Source organism: Oryctolagus cuniculus, chromosome X (assembly GCF_964237555.1).
Source record: "Oryctolagus cuniculus chromosome X, mOryCun1.1, whole genome shotgun sequence".
NCBI classification, from domain to species: Eukaryota; Metazoa; Chordata; class Mammalia; order Lagomorpha; family Leporidae; genus Oryctolagus; species Oryctolagus cuniculus.
Genome location: NC_091453.1, coordinates 128,685,976 through 128,701,454, shown reverse-complemented (window position 1 = coordinate 128,701,454; position 15,479 = coordinate 128,685,976). Strand labels below are relative to the sequence as shown.

General features: G+C 40.0%; 1 protein-coding gene across 5 annotated transcripts in view; it reads right to left on the bottom strand.

The window, feature by feature from the left end:
• Positions 1–2,019: 2,019 nt before the first annotated feature.
• The window catches only part of LOC127487103 (uncharacterized), a 72,873-nt gene continuing 59,413 nt past the window's right edge, over positions 2,020–15,479 (bottom strand). For all 5 annotated transcript variants that reach the window (XM_070066397.1, XM_070066396.1, XM_070066398.1 and 2 more), the window contains one exon: positions 2,020–12,186. The gene's annotated coding sequence lies outside the window, so the exon portion shown is untranslated. The remainder of the gene's footprint in view (positions 12,187–15,479) is intronic.

Sequence of the window (15,479 nt, the reverse complement as noted above, 5' to 3'; positions counted from 1 at the left end):
TTCTGTGTGGGTGCAAACTGTTGAAATCTTTACTTAATATATACTAAATTGATCATATAAAGATAATTGAAAATGAATCCTGATGTGAATGGAATGGGAGAGGGAGTGGGAGATGGGAGGTTTGTGGGCGGGAGGGAAGTTAAGGGGGGGAAAAGCCATTTTAATCCATAAGGTGTACTTTGGAAATTTATATTTGCTAAATAAAAGTTAAAAAAATGTCTTTGGTATTTTGATTGTCAATGCACTGAATCTGTAAGTTGCTTTTGGAAGCATGGACATTTTGATGATATTGATCCTTCCAATCCATGAACATGGAATTTTTTTCATTTTTTGTGACTTATTCTATATCTTTCTTTAATATGTTTTAATTCTCATCATAGAGATCTTTGACATCCTTAATTAAATTTATTACAAGGTATTTGATTTTTTTTGTAGCTATTGTTAATGGGATTGATCTTGGAAGTTCGTTCTCAGCCATGACATTGCCTGTATATATAGAGGCTGTTAAATTTTGTGTATTGATTTTAGATCCTGCTACTTTATGAAACTCTTCTATGAGTTCCAATAGCGTTTTTGTGGAGTATTTTGGATCACCTATTTATAGAATCATGTCATCTGAAAATGAGGATACTTTGACGTCCTCTTTTCCTATTTGAATCCCTGTGATTTCTTTTTCTTGCATAATGGCTCTGGCTAAAACTTCCAGGACTATATTGACTAGCAGTGGTGACAGTGGCATCCTTCTCTCGCTCTGAATCTCAGTGGAAATGCTTCCAACTTTCCGCCATCCTGCTGGCCATAGGTTTGTCATAAATTTCCTTGACTTGACTCTCACTGGGATTAAACATGACAATAGGTGTGATCTGATTTCATCATCATTTAAAAAATCATCTATTATTTTTCACTTTATGTTTCTGTGTGGGAGCAAACTGTTGAAATCTTTACTTAATGTATGCTAAACTGATCTTCTGTATATAAAGAGAATTGAAAATGAATCCTCATGTGAATGGAAGGGGAGAGGGAATGGGAAAGGGGAGGGTTGGGGGTGGGAGGGACGTTATGGGGGGGAAGCCATTGTAATCCATAAGCCGTACTTTGGAAATTTATATTCATTAAATAAAAGTAAAAAAAAAATTTCCTTGATTGTGTTGAGGAATGTTCCTTCCATACCCAATTTGCTCTGAGTTTTCATCATGAAAGTGTGTAGTAGCTTATCAAATGTGTTCTCTGCATCTATTGCGATAATCATATGGTTTTTGTTCTTCCGTTTGTTAATGTGATGTATCAAATGTATTAATTTCCGAATGTTGAATCATCCCTGCATACCAATGATAAATCCCACTTGCTACAGGTGAACTTTCTGATGTATTGTTGGATTGTATTAGCCTGAATTTTGTTGAAAATTTTTGCGTCTATGTTCATCAGGTAAATTTGTCTGTAGTTCTCTTTCTCTGTTGTGTCTTTTCCGGGTTTAGTACTTGAAATGATGCTGGCTTAATAGAAAGAATTTTGAAGGATTCCCTCCCTCTCAATTGTTTTAAATGACTCGAGAAGAACTGGAATTAGTTCTTTTATAATGTCTGATAGAATTCAGTGGTGAAGCCATCTGGTCCTGGGTTTTTCTTTGTTGGGAGAGTCTTTATTACTGATTCAATTTCCATCTTGGTAATGGGTCTGTTTAGGTTTTCTATGTCTCCATGGCTCAATTTAGATAAGTTGTATGTGTACAGGAATCTATCCATTTCTTCTACATTTCCCAGTTTGTTGGCATACAGTTCTTTCTAGTAGTTTCTGATGATTCTTTTTATTTCTGTGGTATCTGTTGTTATATTTCCTTGTTCATCTCTAACTTTATTGACTGGGGCCTTCTCTCTCCTTTTTTTGGTTAGTTGGGTCAACAGTGTGCCAATTTTATTTTTTTCAAAAAACCTGCTCTTCATTTTGCTAATCTTTTGTAGTTTTTTTGTTCCAAATTTGTTGATTTCTTCTCCAATTTTAATTATTTCTTTTCCCCTACTATTTTTGGGTTTGGTTTGCCATAGTTTCTATATCCTTGAGGTGCACTGACAGTTCCTTTATTTTGTGTCTTTCTAATTTGATGTAGGCACCAATTGATATAAATTTTCCTCTTAACACTGCTTTTGCTGTATCCTAAAAGTTTTGATATGTTCTATTGTTATCTTTCTTTCCAGAAATCTTTTTGATTTCTATTTTGATTTCTTCTGTGACCCACTGTTCATTCAGGATGGCATTGTTCAGTCTCTATGTATTTGCATACGTTCTGGAGATTCCTGAGTTGCTGATTTCCAGCTTGTGTTCTGTGAAGATGCATGATATGATTTTGACTTTTTAAATTTTCCGAGATTCACTTTATGGCATAGCACATGGTCAATCCTAGGTAAATTTCCACACACAGGGAAAAATGTGTATTCTATGGTTGTTGAGTGGAAGGATCTGTAGATATGTGCTAGATCCATTTGGTCTCTAGGGTCTATTAACTTTGTTGTTTCTTTGTTGGTTTTCTGTCTGGTTGATCTGTCCATTGCTGAAAGCAGGGTATTGAAGTCTCCCATTACTATTATATTTGAGTCTATATCTCCCTTTAAATCCTGTAACATTTCTTTTAGACAGCTATGTGCCCTGTAATTAGGTGCATATATATTTATTTATAAAAGTCACATCTTCCTGTTGAATTGATACTTTAATCATTATATAGTGTCCTTCTTTGTCGCTTTTAATAGTTTTTGTGTTAAATTCTATTTTGTCTGATATTAGAATGGCCACACCAGCTTTTTTTTTTCTTTCTTTCTTTTTTTTTTTTTTTTGCTTTCTGTTAGCATGGAATATCTTTTTCCATCATTTCACTTTCAGTCTCGTGCATCTTTGTTAGTAAGATGTATTTCTTGTAGGCAGAAAATAGATGGGTTTTCTTTTTTTTTTTAATGCAGTCTGCCAGTCTGTGCCTTTTAACTGGGTAGTTGAAACCAATTATATTCATGGTGCCTATTGTTAATTACTGACTTTGCCCTGCCATGTTTCATTAATAAGTTCTAATTTCGTATTTTGAGTTTCTTTTGTACTCTTGATGGGTCATTTTCTGCATTCATCTTCTATTGTAGTGATGTTCCTGTTTCCGTGTTTCTGTGTGTAGTACATCCTTGAGCATCTTTTGTAGGGTTGGACAAGTAGTTGCAAATTCTTTCAATTTCTATTTGTTGTGGAAGATCTTTATTTCTACATTCATAAGTGAAAGCTTGCAGGGTACAGTATTCTGAGTTGACTGTTTTTTTTTTTTCTCTTAGGACTTGGAATACATCCACTATTCTCTTCTTGCCTGTAGAGTTTGTGATGAGAATTCTGCAGTAAGTGTAACAGAATTTCCTGTGAATGTGCACATTTTAAGATCTTTTCCTTACATTTTACTGTGGGGAGTTTTACTCCAATGTGTCATGGTTAAGATCTTTTCTGGTCTTGTCTATTGGTAGTTCTGTGTACTTCCTGTACTCGAATGTCTCTTTCTCCAGATTGGGGAAGTTTTCTGTTATTACTTCATTAAGAAGGTCTTCTAATCCTTTCTCTCTTTCCACACCATCCAGAATTCCTAGGATCTGTATGTTGGGTCGTTTGATAGATTCTTGTACATCTCCAACCATGTTTTTTAGTTTTCTAATTTCTTCTTTCATTTGGTCTGACTGTAGTATTCCCAGAAATTTGTCTTCTAGTTCTGATATTCTTTCTTCTTTCTCAACTATTCTGTTGTTAAGGCTTTCTACTGCATTTTTATTGGACCTATTGAATTTTTCATTTCTAGTATTTCATTCTGATTTCTCTTTAATATTTCAATTTCTTGGTAGTGCTTTCATTTAGATCATGCATTTGCTTCTATTGCTTCTAAGTAATCTGATGATTAATTTTTTGAATTCCATTTCTGGCATATCCTCATTATCTTCGTCTTCACCTCTATTACTGAAGAGTTGTAATGTTCCTCGGGGGGCTCATAGTGTCTTCCTTATTCTTATTTAGGGTTTTTCTTTTGGTTTTTTTTTTTTTGGCATTTGTTTTTTTTGTTTTGTTTTTGTCTGGTTGCTTTTCTCTTTAATTTGTGTCTTTGTGCTTGTGTTGAGGTTTCCTTCTGATACAAACTGCTATGTGTCTGTGTGTTTCAAGTGGTAGCATGTAGCTCCACCTCCTGGAGTCCAGCTCACTTCTCAATTGTGGTGGGGGTGGGTACGAGCTCTGCTGCAGGGAGCCCTGCCTACTGGGGCCTGGCTCGCTTCTCTCTGGTAGATGGAACAAGCTTGAGCTTTTGATATTAAGGTTTTCTCCTTGTTTTACAGCTTGCATGGTGGGGAAGAAATTACTGTGAAATGTTGTGGTCCTTGTTCCTGGATGGGGGTGTGTGTGTGTGGTGAGGTGGCTCCCGCAATTGATGGGCATGTGCACAGGAGGCAAAGGTAGCAGTCACTTGTTTATGTTCAAAAATGTAGACAAACAAAATGGCTTCTCCCAGTTGACTGCAGGTCCAGTTGGGGGGAAGGAGCGATGTAGATGGGCAGGGAGGTGACTGACCTCTCGGTTCCTCTATACATTCTCTTTTTCCCGTGTGGAACTTCAAATGCAGTTCACCAAGATCCCCTCCCGCTGCTGTCTGCAGCTCCATGGACACGCAATTTCCCATCTAACCTGGTCTGTCAGCTGCTGGCACCAACCTCCCCTTTCCATGCCTCTGCCTTGCTTCTGCTGCTTCCCTTTCCTATTTGCTCCTTCCATATGGCCCTGCCCAGTCAGTGTTGGTCTCCTGGGCTTCCTGAAGTGAATTTCCCATGCCTCTATCTCTGGCGTGTATTCTCTCTTCTTTTCAACTATCTATTTTGCCCCACGTGACTTGGATCATTCTGTTGCTATGCCACTATCTCAGGACCCTACCCCCACCCCATCTAAAGCAATTTATAGAGTCAATGCAATCCCTATCAAAATATTAATGGCATTCTTTACAGAGAACTAGAAAAAGCAATCCTAAAATTCATATAGAATCACAAAAGACCCACAAGAGCCAAAGCAATCCTAAACAAGAAAAATCAAGCTGGAAACAACACCTGACTTCAAAGCATACTACAAAGCTATTGTAATTAAAACAGCATGGTACTGTCATAAAAACTGATACACAGATCAATGGAATAGAATAGAGAGCCCAGAAATTAATCCATATGCATATAGCCAACTAATTTTTGACAAAAGTACTCAGGCCATACAGTGGAGTAAGGATAGTCTCTTCAATGAATGGTGCTGGCAAAACTGGATTTATATATGTAGAAGAATGAAATTAGATCCATGACTCTCACCACAAAAAAATCAACTCAAGACGGATAAAAAGACTTAAATTTAAGACCTGAGACTATGAAGTTTCTGGAAGACAACTTAGGGGAAACACTCTAAGGAACTGGTGTGGGAGATGACTTCTTGGATAAGTCCCCCCAAAGCAAGGCAACAAAAGCAAAACTAAATAAAGGGGACTATATAAAACTCAGAAATTTTGCACAGCAAAGGAAATGATCAATAGAGTTAAGAGACATCCAACAGAGTGAGAAAAATATTGCAAATCACCCATCTGAGAAAGGATTAATATCCTAAATATATCACCAACTTTAAAAACGCATCAACAAAAAAGCAATCAATTCAGTAGAGAAATGGGTAAAGGACTTTAATAGGCAGTTTTCAAAATAAGAAATGCAAATGGCTAACAAATATATGAAAAAATGTTCAGCATTACGAGCCATCAGGAAGATGCAAATGAAAATCACAATGAGTTATCAACTCACCCCATCAGAATGGGGAAAATCCAAAAAAAAAAAGTAACAAATGCTGGCAAGGATGTAGAGAATGGGGAACACTTATACATTGTTGGTGGGAATGTAAATTAGTGCAGCCACTGTGGAAAACAGTGTGGAGATTTCTTAAAAAGCTAGAAATAGACTTGCTATCACAATCACAATACTGGGTACACACCCAAAAGACTCTAACATAATTTATCAATGAGATTCCTGCACCATCATGTTTACAGCAGTACTGTTCACAATAGCCAAAATTTGGAATCAACCAAAGTGCCAATCATCACATGAATGAACAAAGAAAATGTGATACACACACATACACACACACAATGGAATATTTTCAGCTATAACAAAGAACAAAATTCTACCATTTGCAGCAAAAATGGATACAACTGGAGGATATCATGTTGAGTGAAATTAAGCCAGACCCAGAAAGATAAATACTGCATTTTCTCCCTTATATGTGGTAGCTAAAATTCAAAAAACAAAAAAGAAAAAGAAAAAAGAAAGAAATGTCTATCTGTATCAATATTACTGCAAACAGTGTGGTAAAATTTTGTGAAACTAATGGTTGAGAATGCTATACTACTCTAATTTTAATGATCTGTGCTTACTTTAAAATTTACAGTACCTGCGTGAAATGGTCATCTTTCTATTCAATTATTGTTGATAGCCATTGTCAATATTGCCACTAAACTAGGGTCGTTTTGCTTTTTACTTGTTAAATTTATTATCTGGAGAAGTATTCAAACTTTTTACTGTAGTGGAAGTTTAATATGTTATCTGAAAAACAAAAACAAAAAAAAAAGGGAGAAGAAAGAAGGGTGGCCGGAGGGAGGAAGGGAATATCATTATGTTCTTAGAACTGTATCTACAAAGCATGTTGAATCTGTTAAAAAATTGATCAAAATTTAAAAATTTCAAAAATAAAAAATATGAAAAAGAGGCAGAAAAGAAAAAAAGAATTTAATTGGGTATGTGGTAGATTATCTACATATGAGAGACTTAGTTATGGTATAGATCAAATGCTTCTCTATTTTAACCTCCAAGGGGTGTACTGCCATGTACATTTAGCTAAGATTTTTGTTAAAAAGCCTGGAATTCTGAAAGAATTATGCTTTCAATTATATATGGAAAACAGTGGGAGTCAGGGGTAGAAAAAGAAGCATGGCAGGGAGGGTCAATGAGTTGACAGCAGTCAACAATGATTTATGTAATTGGCCTTATCTGGCCTTACTCAAAGACCTTAAAGTAAACTCAACTGCTAGCTGATAGAAGCATTAGCAGTTGAAGTACACTTATTAGAAGGGCAAGAACAAATCTTATGGGTAAAGAAAGAAACATTAAAGAGGGACTGGGGAAAGTTAATATTAAGGAAACTAAAAGGAGGGGCCAGCACTGTGATGCAGTGGGTTAAGGTGATGCTTGCAAGGCTGATATCTCATATGAACACCAACTCTCATCAGGCTGCTACACTTCTGATCCAACTCCCTGGTAATGTGCCTGGGAAAGCAGTGGAAAATGGTCCAAGTGCTTGGGTCCCTGCTACCCACACAGGAAACTCAGATGAAGCTCTAGGCTCCTGGACACAGGAAACAGATGAAGTTCTAGGCTCCTGGTTTCGGCCTAGCCCATCCTGAGCTATTGTGGCCATTTGGGGAGTAAAGCAGTATATGGAAAGTCTCTGCCTTTCAAATAAAATTAAATAAATCTTAAAAAAATATAAAAAGGATAAAACTGTTTTTGAAAGGTACTTGGCAGTTTCTCTTTAATTATCATGATATCCTGTGAAGAAGTTGGGAGGTATAAGAAAAATAATTAATGACCTTTCCCAATAGCTTTTTGAGAAAATGCAGTAATCCTTTTGTTGTTTTTTTTTCTCAGCCATGTATGTACGATATATGACTACTCTGAATTTCTCCCAATTACAGTTTGCCCCAGAAAGCCTCTTTCATAATGGACTAGAGAGTAAAGTGTACAAATCTTAAAGATCTAAAGCAGCTAGCTTTCTGCTAATAAATTTGGACAGTAACTATTTGGTATATCATTTTATTTCATAGGAGACTGGAAAATCCCCTTGCGGTTTCTTTGATTAATACTTCCTGGATAGGGGAAGCAAAAACTTTGAGTTCAATTCCAAGAGAATAATGATATGTCTACAGTTGTCTGTGAATGTGTAACTGGACTATGGGATAAAGTAGGCTATTTTTTATACTCTGTAGCAAAACTTTTCTTTGCAACAGTGGGAACTGAAAAGACATCAATGCAAGGAGAGAAGAAAATGGAGAATGAGTCAATATGAAGAAAAATCAGAACTCAGAAGGCCCCATAGTTGTTCCTAAGGGAGCTGATTGACCATTCAAGTTATAAAATTTTTTAAAAAACAAACAAAAGCAATGTATATGCAAGGTGGATATTTTAGGTGACAATTCGGTTAGAAAAAGATCATGGTACACCAGCAATACTAATCTTCAGGTCAGTGGCAGCACCAGGTTTCCAGAGTATTTTATTCAGATTGAACCCCTAATTGGTAGCTAAGTAGAGAGTCTACCATCCCAGGAAAAGGCCTAATAAAGGCTAACAAGTTCAGAGGCAATGCTGATACTCCGGGCTTCAGGAAAAAGGCTGTTGGCCCCAAATTGCATAGAAAGGCAGTTGGAGTAAGGGATAGAGCCAAAAGTTTGAAGACAGAGAGGAGTCTTTATTGAGCCTATATTCTACACCTTTACCCTTGGCCAGAAAAGTTAGAATGATCTTACCTTTTATCATGTCAAGGAGACATATCAGAAACATGCAAAATATCTCTGGCCAATAAAAGAAAATGACAACTGGGAGATATAGTTTGTCCCTATTTCAAAGCCCTTATATAATTCTCACCATTACTTCCCATGCCAGGAAGAGAAGGTAGGACTTCTGTCAACTTGATCCACTCAGACTGACATACAGCCAAGAATCTATAAAACTGTGGCCTTAAACACTGGTTTTCTAACAAGTTACTGACAATTTATATTCAAATTCCCAAGAATGCATGAATAAGCCTGAATTTTTCCTGTTTTTTATCATTGTAAAGGTAATGGTAAAAATAAACACAAAATCCACAGACACATTATTTAATTGGAAATATCAACTTAGGCAGAAGATCGGCAAATATGTTCCTGAAGCACAGTAATTTTCAAAACTAGAATGATTTATTCAAATCTAATGGTACTGTGAGGATATATAAAACAGATAAAACACAGCCATTTGGTTGAAACAGGGCTGGTAGGTCAGTGGCCTCTGCTTGTAACCCCAACAATGGATACACACAATGGATACACACAAACACAAGAAAGTTCTAAGAAATCCCTTTTGCTCTAAGGTACTACATTTGAAAATCAACACTGTCACGTTATTAAGATCACACTTTCCTACTAATTTCATTGGTTATCACTCAGGCGCAATAGAAGCAAAAATTCATCAGATGAAAGAAAGAAACTACGCCACAGTGGTCTAGGCAGAGGGTTACAGAGCTGACAACTGTTTTAATAATATATCCAAACAAAAACCTTAGCACTTGAGGAATACAGACAACAGCATTTGAGTCCTAATTCTGCAGCTAACTCATTCTGTGATGTTAAATAAGACCTTTTATTTTTCTGAGTCTCAGACATAGGATCCAGACAGCCTCTTTTCAACTCTGATGTCTCGGGCTTTATTATTGTCGCTCCCCGTCTTCATGGAGGAACGACACTAAACCCTGCCTAGGCTTCATATCCGAGTCACGGCACCATTATGTCGCTCCCCCTCTTCGTGGAGGAACGACACAGGACCCTGCGCTGTTCTTTTGTCTGCTCGGCCCTCCCCGGGTTTGCTGCTGGTTCTTCCCGGGTTGGCTACTATCCCTTCCACCTCCGTGGAAGGGCAGTTCCCCCTGGCCACATTCCCCACTTCCGCAGGGGAGCGGCACACCGCCGGCCGGCTTTCTCGGGGGCTGCACAGGTGTTATTCGGATAGATGTTCCCCATAGATGTTCCTGGTGCATGCCGTCTCTCTCCTCCTTTATAGTCCTCCTCTGCCAATCCCAACTCGGCTGCCCACACGCCGAGTACGCTGCTCTCCTCCAATCAGGAGCAAGTCCTACAGTTTATTGGTTGAACTGGGGGCAGCTGTGTAAAAGCTGTTTTCTTCTCTCCCAGCGCCATATTGTGGGAGAGCAGATGCATAGAATAAGTCTTAATTCCAGTAACTCAGTCCAGTCCGGATTGCTCCCCACAGATCCCCCTTTCTTTTTATTTTTTGGCGTTGATACGCGCCTGTCTTCGGTGTCCCGCGGCACACACTCTGCTCTACTTGCTAGAGTTGCCACAGGTTCTTACAAGTCCTATCAATCAGGCAAACCAAATCCGGGTCCTCTCTTCGCCATGTTGTGAGGAGGTTTTTAGGCGCTGATGCGTGCCTGTGTTCGGTGACCTGCGGCTCACACTCTGGTCGAGCCGCTTGCTGGTGCTTACCGCCTTAATCAGGCAGACCGAATCCAAGCTTTCTCATTGCCGTATTGTGGGGGAGACTTATTAGTGTTGGTTCGTGCCTATCTTCGGTGACCTGCGGCGCATAAGCTGCTAGCCGCCGCAGGTGCTCATCGCCTCACTTAATCAGGCAGACCGAATCCAAGCTCTCTCATTGCCATGTTGAGGGGAGGCCTTTCTATTTCTCTATTTCTCTATCTCGGGGCATTCCTATTTCTCCCATTTTACTTTTATCTTCCAGCATTCCTATTTCTCTCACTTTGCTTCTAAACTTCTATTTCTCTTATCCCTGCAGCTTCCCGGCGCCTCGCACTGCCGGCAGCTTCCCGGCTCCGCGCAGCTTCCCGGCGCCTCGCCCCGCCAGCGGGCTCCGCCCCGAGGCTGCTTCTCGGCGCCTCGCGGCTCTGAGCCGCTTCAGCCCGCGCCTCTCTCATCTACACGGCTGGGCTTTGCGCGCACACCCCGCGGTTTCGCACTTAACCCTTTCGCGTCTGAACCACGGCCTCGCGCCAGCCCCACGTTCCCTATCTATTCACGCCCCGTGCTCTCTCTGCACGCGGCGGCTTCCGCGAGTCACACAGCGTAGCTTGCGTCTCCACCACTAGCATTCAATCCAAGTTCCCCGGGCTAGCCTGGCGAATTCAACCCAGCTTACGTCTCTGCCCCACGGTTTGGCTTCCCGTCCTTTGCTCCCCGGGCTAATCAGACGGATCCCAATCTGGCTTACGTTTCAGCTTCTGGTTTCAACTTTTCGCCCCCTATTCCCGGGCTAACTTGAGAATCCCAAAGTGGCTTTCGTTTCTGCCTTGGCCTGCCCCCCGCAGCTTCAATTTCCCTAACATTTTTCTCTACCCGGTATGTTTCCCCAAGCTTTCTTCCAACAATACTCCTCCCTCATTTCTCCTGGCCTCTCCCCACAGTCCGCATCCGAGTCTGTTTGTTCTAGCTTTCACTTTCGCCTTCGACCTTAGAGATTTCTCCCAGCTTCCCCCCGTAGTCCATAGTCCGTATCTGAGTCTATGCCTAGGCTTTCAATAGCTTCCTCCGGCACCTCTTTCGTCCGGCTTTTCCCTAGGCTGTCTGCTAGTCTCTCTCTCCGGTAATTTCCCACTTCTTCCCGTTTCTTCCCTCCTAAGTTTCCTATCCGTCCTAGGTTTCCTATCCGAGCTAGGTTTCCTATCCGAGCTAGGTTTCCTATCCGAGTCACGGCACCATTATGTCGCTCCCCGTCTTCATGGGGGAACGACACTAAACCCTGCCTAGGCTTCATATCCGAGTCACGGCACCATTATGTCGCTCCCCCTCTTCGTGGAGGAACGACACAGGACCCTGCGCTGTTCTTTTGTCTGCTCGGCCCTCCCCGGGTTTGCTGCTGGTTCTTCCCGGGTTGGCTACTATCCCTTCCACCTCCGTGGAAGGGCAGTTCCCCCTGGCCACATTCCCCACTTCCGCAGGGGAGCGGCACACCGCCGGCCGGCTTTCTCGGGGGCTGCACAGGTGTTATTCGGATAGATGTTCCCCTTAGATGTTCCCCATAGATGTTCCTGGTGCATGCCGTCTCTCTCCTCCTTTATAGTCCTCCTCTGCCAATCCCAACTCGGCTGCCCACACGCCGAGTACGCTGCTCTCCTCCAATCAGGAGCAGGTCCTGCTGTTTATTGGTTGAACTGGAGGCAGCTGTGTAAAAGCTGTTTTCTTCTCTCCCAGCGCCATATTGTGGGAGAGCAGATGCATAGAATAAGTCTTAATTCCAGTAACTTAGTCCAGTCCGAGCTGCTCCCCACAATTATAATTCAGGATTCCATACTTAAGTGAAGGTTCATGGTCACACCATCCATCACAGATAGATACTAGAGCAAAATCAGTAAAGGAAAACTTTAAGTTGTTCCTGCTGGCAAGGTTCTGTGCTTTCACTCAGAAAGTCAAAACATTTTAATAACTTATTCCACTGGATGCATAACAAAAAAAAAACAAAAGAGGAAAATAATCTTGAAGAAATATATCTACAAACTTTGTATATCTTTTACATGGTATGGTTTCAGCTACATCTTCACATTGCCAACCTTTACTAAATTCTGGATCCAGGGAGAGAGAAAAACATTTGCTTATGACAGTGGGAGAGCAGTAGTCTTTAAAGACAAAAATCAGAGACACAGGGAGGGGGAGGAAGCATTTGCAACAGTCTAGGTAAAAGATGATGAGGACTTGACACAATGCCATTTCAATGGAAGAAGAATGGAAAGGATAGATCTAAAAGATATTCAGGAGGATACACTGACAGAAATTTATGCTGGAGTTTAGGAAGGAGGAGGGGGAAAATAAATGCTCAGTTTCTTGCTTGAGTGATGACATGTATGATAGCGTCATTAGTGAAGCTTTGACTCTGATGAAGAAAAGGAGATTTGAGAGGGGAAATGATAAATTATAAGTTGGAATGTTTATTGTGAGATGTCATTGGATCATCAGGTGGAAATATCTAGCAAACGCTTTGATATACCAGTGTAAAGTTACATAGGCCTAGCAATGTCAAATGCAACCATTAGGGGCCAGTGTTGTGGTGTAGCAGGTAAAGCCATCGCCTGCAGTGCTGGCATCCCATATCGGCGCAGGTTCAAGTCCTGGCTACTCTATTTCCAATCCAGCTCTCCGCTATGGCCTGGGAAAGCAGTAGAAGATGGCCCAAGTCCTTGGGCCTTTGCACCCGTGTGGGAGACCTGGAAGAAGCTCCTGGCTTTGGATTGGTGCAGCTCCGGCCATTTTGGCCAATTGGGAAGTGAACCAACAGATGGAAGTCCTCTCTCTCTCTGCCTCTCCTACTCTCTCTGTGTAACTCTGGCTTTCAAATAAATAAATGTCTTACAAAAAATGAAGAAACAACGAAATCCAGTCATTTGCAACAAAATGGAGGAATCTGGAACACATCATGCTGAGTGAAGTAAGCCAGTCCCAAAGGGACAAATACCATATGTTCTCCCTGATCGGTGACAACTGACTGAACACCAAAAAGGAAACCTCCTGAAGTGAAATGGACACTATGAGAAACGGTGAATTGATCAGCATAGCCCTGACTGTTAATGAACAACTTAATACATTATCCCTCTTAGTAGTTTTTTTGTCTGTTCTACTTAATATGACTGGTTTAATTCTGTAATTAATACACAGTTATTCTTAAGTGTTAAAAATTAACTGAAATGTGATCCCTGTTAAACATAAGAGTGGGAATAAGAGAGGGAAGAGATGTATAATTTGGGACATGCTCAAGCTGACTTGCCCCAAATGGTAGAGTTAAAAACATACCAGGGGATTCCAATTCAATCCCATCAAGATGGCATGTACCAATGCCATCTCACTATTCCAAGTGATCAATTTCAGTTAGTCAATTGACTAAGAGTCAAAGGGAGCACATAAACAAGTCTAGTACCTGCTAACACTAACCGATGGAATAAATAAAGGGGAGAGTGATCCAACATGGGAAGTGAGATACTCAGCAGACTCATAGAATGGCAGATGTCCTAAATAGCACTCTGGCCTCAGAATCAGCCCTAAAGGCATTCCGATCTGGCTGAAAAGCCCATGAGAGTATTTCAGGCATGGAAAGCCAAGACACTCTGGCAAAAGATCTCTGCGAGTGAGATCCCAGTGGAAAGAAAGGGCCATCAAAGAAGGAGGTACCTTTCTCTGAAGGGAGGAGAGAACCTCCACTTTGACTATGACCTTGTCTAAACAAGATAAGAATCGGAGAACTCAGAGGGCTTCCATAGCCTTGGAAACTCATGACTGGAGCATAGGGAGACTACTGATGCCATAGACAGGAGTGTCAATTGGTAAAGTCAACAACAGGAGTCACTGTGCACTTACTCCTCATGTAGGATCTCTGTCCTTAATGTGCTGTGCATTGAGATTTAATGCTATAACGAGTACTCAAACAATATATTTCACTTTGTGTTTCTATGGGGGTGCAAACTGTTGAAATCTTTACTTAATGTATACTAAACTGATCCTCTGCAAAAAAAAAAAAAAAGAAAGAAAGAAAAGAAAAGAAATTATCAACTCCCAACTTGACTCTCACTGGGATTAAACATGACAATAGGTCTGATCTGATTTCATCTTCATTTAAAAAAAATCATCTATTATTTTTCACTTTATGTTTCTGTGTGAGAGCAAACTGTTGAAATCCTTACTTAATGTATACTAAGCTGATCTTCTGTATATTAAGATAATCGAAAATGAATCTTGATGTGAATGGAAGGGGAGAGGGAGTGGGAAAGGGGAGGGTAGTGGGTGGGAGGGACGGTATGTGGGGGAAGCCATTGTAATCCATAAATCGTACTTTGGAAATTTATATTCATTAAATAAAAGTTAAAAAAATGCAACCACTAGGTTAGTCTGGAGTTCCTCAGTATATACGGCCCATCTCCTTATAATTCCACCACATTTCCTCATTTATTCATTAAAGTACTTAAGAGTTCTTACTGAAATATTTAGAATCCCTTATTATTTTGCTAGATGAGAAGATATGTGGGTGTATATTGAGGGATGTATATGTTAATTCGTTTGACTTAGTTATTCCACATTTTATTCATAAATCATAATATCACCACTTTGTACCCCATAAATATATATAACTGTAATTTGTTAATTTACAATTAAGAGTAAAAGTAATAATAAATAGATGGTTTCTACCTTAGTATAGCTTGTAGTTTGGCAGGGGAGACAATGAGAAAAAAAACAGCTACAATTTTAAATAGAAGAAAACAAATGGATATAACTTAAGAATACTAGGGGGTAGGTTAAGGCTGATCTTTCTGGAAGGCCTTTAAATGGAGATTCAAAGGCCATTCTTGGACAATGGAATTGACCATGTAATGCCCTATAGGCAGGAAGAATTTAAAAAAAAAAAGGAAGAATTTTTTTACAAAGCTGGGAGACCTGCTACCTTGGTTTCTACGATATGCCTAGGATATTTGTTGTTGTGGTTACTGATATTTAAATGATAGTAATAAAGTACCACCAAAGCCAAAACACTTGATGCCTATGAAATGGTATTCAACAATTTTATGTTGTCACTGATGGGGCTGGATACATATGGTTACATTAGCCAGATGTAATATTAACTTAAGTAAAACTTCAAATAAAATTGCTA